This window comes from Perca fluviatilis, chromosome 6, assembly GCF_010015445.1.
Source record: "Perca fluviatilis chromosome 6, GENO_Pfluv_1.0, whole genome shotgun sequence".
Lineage (NCBI taxonomy): Eukaryota > Metazoa > Chordata > Actinopteri > Perciformes > Percidae > Perca > Perca fluviatilis.
The window spans coordinates 22,103,101-22,114,043 of NC_053117.1; the positions used below are offsets into that span (position 1 = coordinate 22,103,101).

Genomic DNA, 10,943 nt, shown 5'->3' on the forward strand with positions numbered 1-10,943 from the left:
CCACCAAACGAACTACCTAAAAAGATTTGATAAAGGAATTATAAAGGATTCAGATTTAATAAGCGATTCTGAACTGGATTCCCTATATTTCTCCATCCAAACATCTCCTTTCCTCTAGTGGTACATACGCAGATACTGTTTTTGCTGCCACATTTCAGTGAAGGTGAAAAGAATTTAATTATTGTTAAAACACTGAAAAATTATATTTAAAAGGTAAATAATATAGGTAAACAATTTTTTACCAAAGAAATTGTCTCTATAAAAACATTTTTTCGTTTTTTTTGTATCTATTGCCTGTACAAATATTCACTAGTCTGGAGCTAACTGACCAAGTGGGGCATGTCTGTTTTTGTGAATCAAGGTGCAGGCTCGTGCTGTCTCACAAGCCCACAATGTGAGCTCACAGGACATGCTTACTTAGCTGTGACAAACCGGTACTTGGTAACTTCATGACCCGAGGTGCTGATGCAGCAGAGGCGCAGCGGGGGCACAGATGTGAATTGGGTTAAATTAGGAAGAATTAATTGTAGGTGTGTTGTTGGCAACAGTCGTAGCCAATCAAATCAGCTAATTTTAGTTTCTTTAAAAGCAGCGTGTTCCCTGTCATGGCACACTGACAGATGCATAATGGAGAGAAGAATCCAGGCCAAGTTCACCCAAGAGGAAACCAATGTTTTGTTTTGGAGGTCACCACAACAACAAAAAAGAAAAAAAATGAAAGAACCAGTTTGTTGTGGTGTTGTTGATCTGAACAAGCACAAAAACAGGGCATACTATGAAGCCATTGACTGAGGTGTTGAGGATCATATGAACAACAAAAATTAGCTTCTTAGCAAAATGTTCATCTGTATATCTTGGTGTTACATTTAGGCTGCTGTTTGAAATCAAGCTCCAGTTTCATATATTTTCTGCTTGGCACCTCTTTTGTGGCAGCTCAATGTAACTTATAGCCCTCCTGTATGGTGATTTCATCACTCAGCAGCTCTGATAGCACATCAAAAATAACTGATGCTCCTGTGTAGCGGAAATGCTTTTATAGGAAACAGATGTATTTCTCAGAAATTGGGTGATTATGTAAACTGCCAGTAAAGCAAAATACCTTTGCCATTCAGCACATCAGGAAAGAAGAATAGGGAAATGTAGGGTTTCTCTAAAATCAAACACATTTTTGCCGTTTTTATTAATGTCACCATTTTACTCTTGACCACTAAGTGGATCCACCAGAGCAGCTGGTGTTAAATATTTTGCCAAAATGTATCGTGGGAGAACGTTATCTCTCCATCTCCCTCCTTCTTCTCTCTGTCTTGTTGAGTGCAGTGTGGGTGGAGCAGGGCAGTCAGTCGTTTTTAGTGTGATGACACAGGTGGCAGCTGCAACATTATCATCAGGACTCTCAGATATCTGATGGGAAATCTATGTATTTATTTTTCTACCTTCTAGCTCTTCATCCTTCATTTTTTAATTTCAGTTTTTCTCCCGCACCCCCACCTTTTAGAGTTCCTGTATTGTTTCAGCTCTCCTGGGCTGTCACACAGAACAAGATGAGTAACTGGGAAAGCAGCTTATCAGCTGTGCCAACCGATGGGAGGGTAGTTGTGTGTGTGTGTGTGTGTGTGTGTGTGTGTGTGTGTGTGTGTGTGTGTGTGTGTGTGTGTGTGTGTGTGTGTGTGTGTGTGTGTGTGTGTGTGCTTGCTGCAGTATTAGCACATAATTGCATGGGGGTGTATGAATATTTGTAATCAGTCGGTGCGTGCGTGTGTGTGTGCTGCTGCGTCTGGGGGAGACTTTGACATACAGTACACAGACAGAGAAAAATACTTTTGGCTCCCATCAGCTTCATGCTTCATCAGTGCCCACCACTGTGTCACAAACCACACTGCTATTTCAAACACACACACACACACACACACACAAATACACACACACACACACACACACACACACACACACACACACACACATTCATGTATATCTAGATGTACACATCTTTGGGAATACAGTCTTCCTGTTGTGTTCTTAACCCCCCCCCCCCAACAAAGCACAAATAGACTTTATATTTCACAATTACTGTTTTCCGTCAGATCGTTTATAGATTTTGACGTTTCCGACCGCACTTGAAGGCAGCTTATTTCACAGGAGAGAAATAAAAGAGAGGAGCGAGACAAAGCGAGTGCTTTGTTGTTGCAGGAAACATTCAGCTATTACACAAACTCCCGGGCAGTTCAGTGCTTGTGTTTCGCAGCGTGACGTCGGGTTGCGTTTCTCCAAAAGTTGAGTCGGTCTCAACTTTTTGCCGGAAGCCCGCTGCGTATTTTTTCCAAAATGAATGGAAAGACCTGCGTTTTTGCCGGACCGTCGGACAGCTGACGAGGGCAGTGTGTACGCAGCCTTAAGCCCCTGACACACCAACCCGACGGCTGACCGTCGGCTGAAAAGGCAGTCGGACTGATCAGGCGGCTCCCCGAGGTCCAAAAAGTGCCTTGGAACACATTGAAGTGACGCCGTCTCGAGTATACGTTCTGCGTGTGTGCGAGACGTAATACAAAAAGTTAAAACCGGAAATGACAACGTGTCACGTGGGTCTGGCTTCTCCAGCTGATAGTAATGGCGGCTTGTTCGAAATCTGATCTCGTATTTTACGAAAATAGTTCACTGAAACGTGTTTCATTTTAAGCGAGAAATAGGCCATGCAGTTGCTGAATCTGTCTTCATTTCAGATCGACAAAGGTCAGTTTAAAAGATTTTCGTCAGATTTTGGGAGGCGTTTGTCACTCATCCCGCTCGTTATTTCCGGGTTAGTGGATGAGAAAATACTAGAAAATATTGGGATATACTTGTATGCAGTGTTGAAAGAAATAAATGCATGACAAACTGGTTTAAAGAAACACATTCTTCAGTTTTATTATCTCAACCATTAATATTTATTAAACAAGTGTTCAATAACAATCTTAATTTGTTGAGGCATCCATATGAACTGCAGACATATTTAGCAGTAAACAACAACTGTTACAAAATTGCAGTCCTTGAGAATTTTCTTATGCGGAATTGGAAAGTCTAAATAAAAGTCTAAATAAAATAGCATGTTTAGATTTAGACCACAGATAACAGATGGAGAGGCATGGAATAACCAGGGTTTAAACGTTTAGAGAAGTTACAGAGGGCAATAAAATGTTCAGGTGTGCAAAAGTCAATGATAAATGGGCATGCAGCAGGCAATTTAGGGGTTACAGTGGAAGCCTTGGGCATAGAGCGGGACAGTACAGCTTTCTCGCCCCCGCAGCCTAGAGGGTGAGACTGGTGGAAGAAAGAGAAGCCAGCCAACAGTGGTAGCCTGATTAATGTGGAATAATCCCAGGTATGCTGCCAGATCTCAGCTAAACAAGGAACGTCAAGCCAAGGGAATGTACACTGACAAGAGTCCAACTCTTGGTGTGGCCAGAGTTCCTTATTGTGAGGATAACCCTCCATAAACAATACTGTTTACAAAATGTAAGGTTAAGATAGAAGTTGTAGCGTCAGTTTAGGGTATTAAGTGAACACTGGTGACATTCCTGAAATGTAATATGAGTGGAAGGTTAGCACTGATGGAGCATGGAACATTAGTGATCTAGAGGAATAGTTGTATGCACGTTGTGAGCAGTAGTGACAGGAACGTATTAGGCAGAGAGTAATGCTGAGCATAGATCACAGCTTCTTCAATAATTAGACAGCACCAGTGGGGACCATGTTGACACCTGGGGGAGCAGCCAGGTGCAGCAGTAATCAATCCAGTTACAGTTGAAGTGCACAAGGAGGGGTAGTTAGCCTCATGTGCTAGTGTGGAGCTCAAATCAGGTGGAGTTTTTGTTTGCAGAATACCCGGTAAAACATCCCTCTACTCATCAACTAAAGCACTAAACCTGCGCAGGGTCACGGGGGGCTGGATAGTCTCCCAGCACACATCGGGTTAGAGCAAGGTCAGTTACACCTGATCTGGGTGCCAGTATATCACGGGGCTAACACTCGTTGACAGACAAACACATTCACACCTACAGGCCATAAGAGTTTCCAATTTCCCTGACCTGCATGCCTTTGGATAGGAAAGCAGATTAGACAGAATTGGTATGGCAGCACTCTCCTGTTTTGCATTTTGCATCTCCTTAATTATAAACGGTATAACAAATTGTATAACTAAACATATATTAAGGATCCAAGAATGGATATGGGGATGTTTCTCCATTTTTGTTAATTGAATCAACTGTTGAGGCGAATATTGGATTGCAATACTAGACAGTTTTATGTTCAGGGTGACACGGATACATAGATGTCTGAAGCTTAATGGGTAATTGTGTTTTGGATAATTAAGTTTTTATGACTTAAATTAGGCGTTAAATCAGGCAGACGATCCCATTGAACCAAAATGAGAAGCAGCACACGACAAGCATTTATATACACTTTAAAAACTGAAGTTGTGCTGTTGGTTAGCAAAGCTTGCATTAGTGTTATAAATTCAAAGATGTTGGCATACAGTACACATGGTGAACTTTCTAGTAAGGTCAGAATAAAGGTTGCATTGTGACTGATATTATAGCAGGGTATCATTGGGAAATGAAGCCTCTTCTTTATTTGTATACCAATGGGACCCTTTAAAATTGATGTTGTTGACACATTAGTTGCTCCTAGAGTAGTTCATGTACCTCCCCGCCATGTAGCTTTCCACTGAAGTGACTCCAACAGTTTCTCTTACTTACTACTTCCATTCGACATCTACTCTAGCTTTCTAATTATCTGTCTCTTTCATCTTTCTAACTTTGGGTCTGGGCCATCACCTTTCACACTCACTTTGTCCCCCATTGTTTCCCTCATCCACCTGACTATCTATCCTTTTGCTGTCTTCTCCTTGTCTCTTCCTTTGTTGTTTTACCTCACTGTTACCTTTGAGCCACGCTTCTCTCCCTGTTAGTTATTTGTCATTTCTCTCTCTCTTATCTCCCACTTTCTTTCACCTTTTTCTCCTCTCATTTCTTCTTTTTTTCCTCTGCTGCTACGCTTCCTCTACTTTATTTAACTTCACTCTCTGCCTCCCATCTCTACCATCCTCTCTCATTTTATTCCCTCATCTTTACTTGTTTACTCACCTTTCTTTTTTCATCCCCCTCCACTTACTTGTGGTTCTGGGCAATGCTCACCAAGCATATTGGCACAGGCTGGTGGTCGATGAGTTTTGCCATGATTACACACACGCACACACAGACACATGCGTATGTTCGTGCACACACAGACCTGTTGGGGATGGTGGTTGATGAACAATGCCAGACTCTCAGCAGCTATGCCCATCAGAGCTGCTCAAGAAAGCTCATTAGGCTTCCTGGCCACAGCATGGCACTGGCTTCGATACTTGTCAGTCTGCCTTTTTCACTCTGGGAGGAATTGGAAGTCCATGCAGGGGCCATACACTTTCCAACGTCGACAATCATAAGTAGCGACTAGGAATCCCTGATCAGACCCAAGTTCAGCAACTCCAGTCTTAGGCGGTGATCACATTGGACGCCTCAAAACCGAGGTGAACTGCGATGCTACTCCCGCCTCCAGCAGCTGGGATCAAGGTCTGGCTTAGACGTCAGTGAGAGGCATCCTGCTATTGCTAGGCAACATATAATTAGCTGTCAATCAGTTGTGTGCCTGCAAGACACACACAGTAACTATCAACAGCAGTTAAAAAAAACTAATCAAACAAATCTAAAATGTTGCCGAAACTCCAAATGCCCCACTAGTGTTCCTTTATGCTGTCTTTGATGGTATCAAGTACCTCCAGGTGGTCAGCAACAAGAGCTACTTGGCTTTTCTCCTTTATTTTGTTGTTGACAGTTAAGTTGGTTAAAATCATTGTTGGCTCAATTCTTCTTGTCCATCAGTGTCTTGGTCAATAATGTTGGCATCAATATTTCTAGTTGCTTTGAAAGGAACAATGGTGACTGGCTGCTGTTAAGAAAATCTAAAAGACGTGTTCGTTTGATTTCTGAGGAGGAAGGAGAGGCCTGGGTCAAATTGAAAGTTAAGCAAAAGGTTTAATGAACAACATGATGAAAATGACATGACAAAAACAAATGTTACACTGCAGCTGACAGCGGACTGAAATCATGCTTCTCCTTGTGGAGTCACATAAGAACAGTCCTGAATCATTCTCTGGATCACACATTTATTCCCTACACCTGGGTGGTTCCTCAAATTAAATCTTTCCCTATTGGTCAGATGTCTCTCAAAAGAAAAGGTGTAAATTCCTAATCCATGTGTCTTGAGGCCACACCCGGTCACAGGATCTTACCGAGGCGATGTCAATTGTTTCCAAACTACAGGAGTACTCATTCTTTGTCTTAATCAAGTCTGGCCCAGCAGGGGATGGCTTTCAAAGTTGTTTAAACAATAAGTCTTCTAGAGCATCTACATTCATGCTAAATAACAGACATGACCTAATTAATTCTTTAGAAACTAGGTTTGGGGTGAGGCAGTCAAATGCTGATTAGGCTTAATCAGTATTGAAACAATCCCTTTCGACTCAGTTTCAGTGTCACTCAGTCACACAACAGTTTACATTTTTAAGTTAAATTTTTTACCTAAAAGTATATTGTACTAAAACATAAGCATGGTTTTAACTTTTTTATCTTCAACACTGCTCTAAAAGTCACACAAAATCGTTCAGAGGATGTGGTGGACTAATTTGCATTGTGATTATACACTATTTGCCACACCAGTCCGGCTCTCCCCAGGTGCTTAGCAGAGAACAGGGCTGCACTGTGTGTATTAAGTGCTTTAAAACTGAATTCTTTGGACCAGACGAGAAAGACAAAATTATGTTTTTGTGCACCAACATAAGCCCCTTAAGTACCTACAGTAACCTTTACCAGTTCAAGTAGCGTCTTCATGCCACTCCCAAGTGTGTGTTTAAACATGTGGGAGTGCATGTGATGGTTTATGTGCTTCATGTATGGTTATAAGATTTGCAACTTTTCCCCCAGGCTATTGCTGTAAATAAGTTTGTTTTCTTTTCCGAATTTCTTTGTTGTGAAATCGGCAGGAGATTACTCAGTCAAAATACATTGTAATGTATTCAGGCCTTCAGCCACATTGATATGCAGTGGAGATGCCCTGTCTGAGGTATTGTAAGTCTAAATATTTATCGTGTTACAAACACTCACACACAGCCCTGTTTGTACTTGTGGGTTGCAGTAGGTTACTGTGTTTGGCTGCAATTGCTCAATATAACATCAGCCTAATGTTGATAATTTTGCAGTAGTGCAGTGACAGGACTGAAGATTGGGAGCCGATTAGCTGTGCAGTGCATCACATTAGTGTCCTGCCTCTCAGTGTGTGCCTTCAGCAGAAAGGTCCAGGAAGTGACATCCAGCCAGCTGGTTGGCAGTTTGCTGCAGTGTGGGCTGGACTGACAGCTGGAGCGACGTAAGCTCAACTTTGGTCCTCTCCATCTCTCTTCATCATCTCAGCTCTAACCCCTACCCAACCGTCACCACACTCTCACTCCCCTCCCTCCCCCTCTTTCTCTCTCTCTCTCTCGCTCTCTCTCTCTGTATGGTCTCCAGACTGCAGTAGCGTACCATCAATTCTCCAGCTGTCAGGGTCTATTCAGCCCTTCTTGCCACTGGCATTCTTAAGCACCAAGTTACATAACGAAGAAAGAGTGAAGAAGGGATAAAAGGAAGGACAGAGTGGTGGAGAAGGTGAAATATGAGAAAAGAAAGGAGGTCAAGAGTGTGTGTGTGTGTGTGTGTGTGTGTGTGTGTTGTGTTGTGTGTGTGGGGTGTTTGTGTGGTGTGGGGGGTGAGAGGGAGAAAAGGGAAGGAAAGAACACTGAGACAGACGGAGAACGGTAGCAGACTTGGTGGCTTTGTTTATGCTTGCTGGACTTCCTGGACAACACATTCAGCACATTTTGTAAAGGGTCCTGATCAGGCTGTCGGAGATCAACCTGTCTTCACCGTTAATATAGGTAACCTCCAAAGTTCAAATGCCCCCACAGTTAAAAGCATTTATCCTGTTAGCATTGAGTGAAAGGAAAAATAATACTGAATTACAAGGACTAAGCACACATCGGCAAACAGTCTAAGCCTATTAAATGTACATTAAAACTAAGACAATGTCCATTTTAACAACCAGACCGTCCCCATATTTTGCAATTATTTAATAAATCTATGAAGTTCCTTCTTTTGTCTCATCCTTGTTTCTGTGTCCTTTCCTGCACTTCCTGCCCAGTCTAGTAATTCCCTGTATTAATTCTGACCCCTAACGTTATTTACTTGTTTTGTCCTGTCCTCTCTTGTTCTTACTTTGGCATCAGTAATCCTGATCCGTTGCAGATTTACTGTGACTGTATTTCCTGAATTTGAATGTCCTTTCTAGATAATACAATATAAGTTAAATTTCACATAAAAATCAGAGAGACAGGTGAGGTGGAGAGTGAGACAGCCGGTTAGAAAATTGGGAAAGCCGTATAGGGAAATAGTGAGGAGAGGCAGGTAATAGACAGGGAGATGAAGATGGAAGAATACAACAAAGTCAAGATGGAGAGACGGAGGGGAAAAAAGGATGCTGCTACGGGCTGTACAAGAGACTCACTTCCTATGGGGGTTGTGTATTGATGAAAACCTTCAAGTTCAAAGTAAAGGTATGCTATGGCCTTCAGGCACCAGACTCAGGCTGTACTTTCACCCCTTGTTTATTGCAGGTTTATCACAAAGTGCCTTCAGTTGATGCGGGAGACTGCTGTACAAACCTTGTCTGTGAATATTCAATGATACTGCCCAGGCAAGAGCTAAGGAAATGATAGTTTTTAAATTTACTGTACAGCACTTGTAGCGCTTCAGAACTTTTTTTTGTTTTAAGGCTTCTTCAAATTATCTTGACAGTCTACTGCCTCAGAACTTAAAAATACTTATTTGTCTTTGGAGTCTGGGTCCTGGGTTTTTGCACCTTACCAACAAATATGAATGAGACTGTCTGTTAAGATAAAGGTAGACAGGAAGAGGTGGGATGGTTTGGGCTCAAACACCACGGTTGGAAAATGTATTTGATTATAGTCTAAATAGGATTTTAGAGAACCATGTGTGTGGGTGTACTGCACTGTTATTGTATCCGAACTGAACACCCCGGTGTTTCACACTTTCAAAGAACCACAGGATTACTTTGTTCACAGAGTATGTAGGTGTCAAAGAATATAAAGAATTCACATTTACAAACTTTTACCTTTCTAATGTCACTGTGAAGAGTTGGAAACTTGGGGTCGAATGCATTTCAGCCCCATGGCCTTTATTAAAATTAGGTGTGTGGGTGCATGGATACTAAGCCAAGGTGTGTGACTGATTGCAGTTACAGTAGGAGTACTCTGCTTACATTGGGCCTGTGTTACACCTTGCTACAGTCTGTTCTGTTCTCTATAATTAGTTTGTTTTAGTTTCTTTTAGAGGAAGAAAAGTGGGGAAATAAATCTGCCACCCTCTCTCTTTTCCCAGTATAAAAATTACTAAGACAGGCAATAGCAAATGTTGTATAGGGATGTTTTAGGGTTTTAAGGAGCTCTTTTATGCAAACTTGGCCATTATCACATTGCTGTGTTCTTCACTGCTCAATAAAAACTAAGGTTGCAGGAGAGGGCCCCCTTAAATCACTCTGATTTACCTAGGCCTACGGTCTACGTGTGTGTGTGTGTGTGTGTGTGTGTGTGTGTGTGTGTGTGTGTGTGTGTGTGTGTGTGTGTGTGTGTGTGTGTGTGTGTGTGTGTGTGTGTGTGTGTGTGTGTGTGTGTGTGTGTGTGTGTATTTTTAGGACTGTGTGTGTAAAAGAGACTCCAGAGTGTTTGCACACACACAGGCCGTTATGTCACAGAAGAGGAGGCAGCCTGCTTGCCGCAGAGCGTGTACTTGAGAAAGGACACCTGAGTTTGTAAATCAGACCTACTCTCTTTCGCTCTGCGTCTGTTCTATTGTTTTCATTTTTCTTTATCTTTGTATCTTTGTGTTTAATCACCTTCTCACCAGTTTCTCATTCTTTTTCTCCTATCTTCTCACTTTTTATTTTTTATATTATTATTATTTTATCTTTCGTTGTGCTTGACCTCTTTTCTTTCTCTTGTCTGTCTGCCCTTATTATGCACTTGCACATACGCCGCCCCAGCTTTATCCCAGTTTTTAGTTGTTTGATTCATTGTATTTGATTCTTTTTTTCTTTCTTCCTTTTTTTCTTTCTTCCAAACTTGAATCAGCAATGCCCCTTTGATACAGAGCATATGTTTCTACAACCAACTCTTTGTACTGTGCCTGGTAATTACTTCTTTCAAAGTTTTCTGCCAATTTGTATCTAACTGTTCTCACCTTACCTTTTGTTGTTTTCTCAAATGTTTGAGGGTGGGAAAACACCACAGAATGCTTCATAAGACTAGAGATTCAGCCCTGATTAAGCCGTGTCACATAAACCTACACCACCATAGTGGATATTCAACACTGTGGCAATACCCTTATGTTTTTTCACAGCATCCCTATGTAGGAAATTTGGCTGGAATGGAAATTCTCACTCTTCCTAATTAGATCAAGCAATCTGCAAGAAGTCATGTAGTGTTTATCCACCCATTAGAGCCTATTAGAAAGCAGAGACGCACTCCCCGAGCTCTTTAAGTAAGCTGTATGAACAACGACACACTGTTTGATGTTTTGGCAGAGCTCTGTGGTGTGATTTTATTTATTTTTTATTTTTGGGACATGAAAGGACATAGAGACTGAGCTTTTAAAGATTGTTTGGCTGTTAAAGCCATATCAATGATCAAATGAGCATGTCAGGAACTGTTTCTGTGTACCGTAGGTTGGGAAATACAAGCCTCAGCGACATGCAGCATGGACAGATTAAGATTTTAACAAATGTAACGGCCTTTCTAGTCAGCATTGACAAGATTGTGTAAG

At 41.7% G+C, this 10,943-nt stretch overlaps 1 protein-coding gene across 6 annotated transcripts in view; it reads left to right on the top strand.

Annotated features, from left to right (window-relative positions):
* The window catches only part of ccser1 (coiled-coil serine-rich protein 1), a 129,963-nt gene that overhangs the window by 111,748 nt on the left and 7,272 nt on the right, over positions 1-10,943 (top strand). The gene's annotated exons all lie outside the window — the stretch shown is intronic.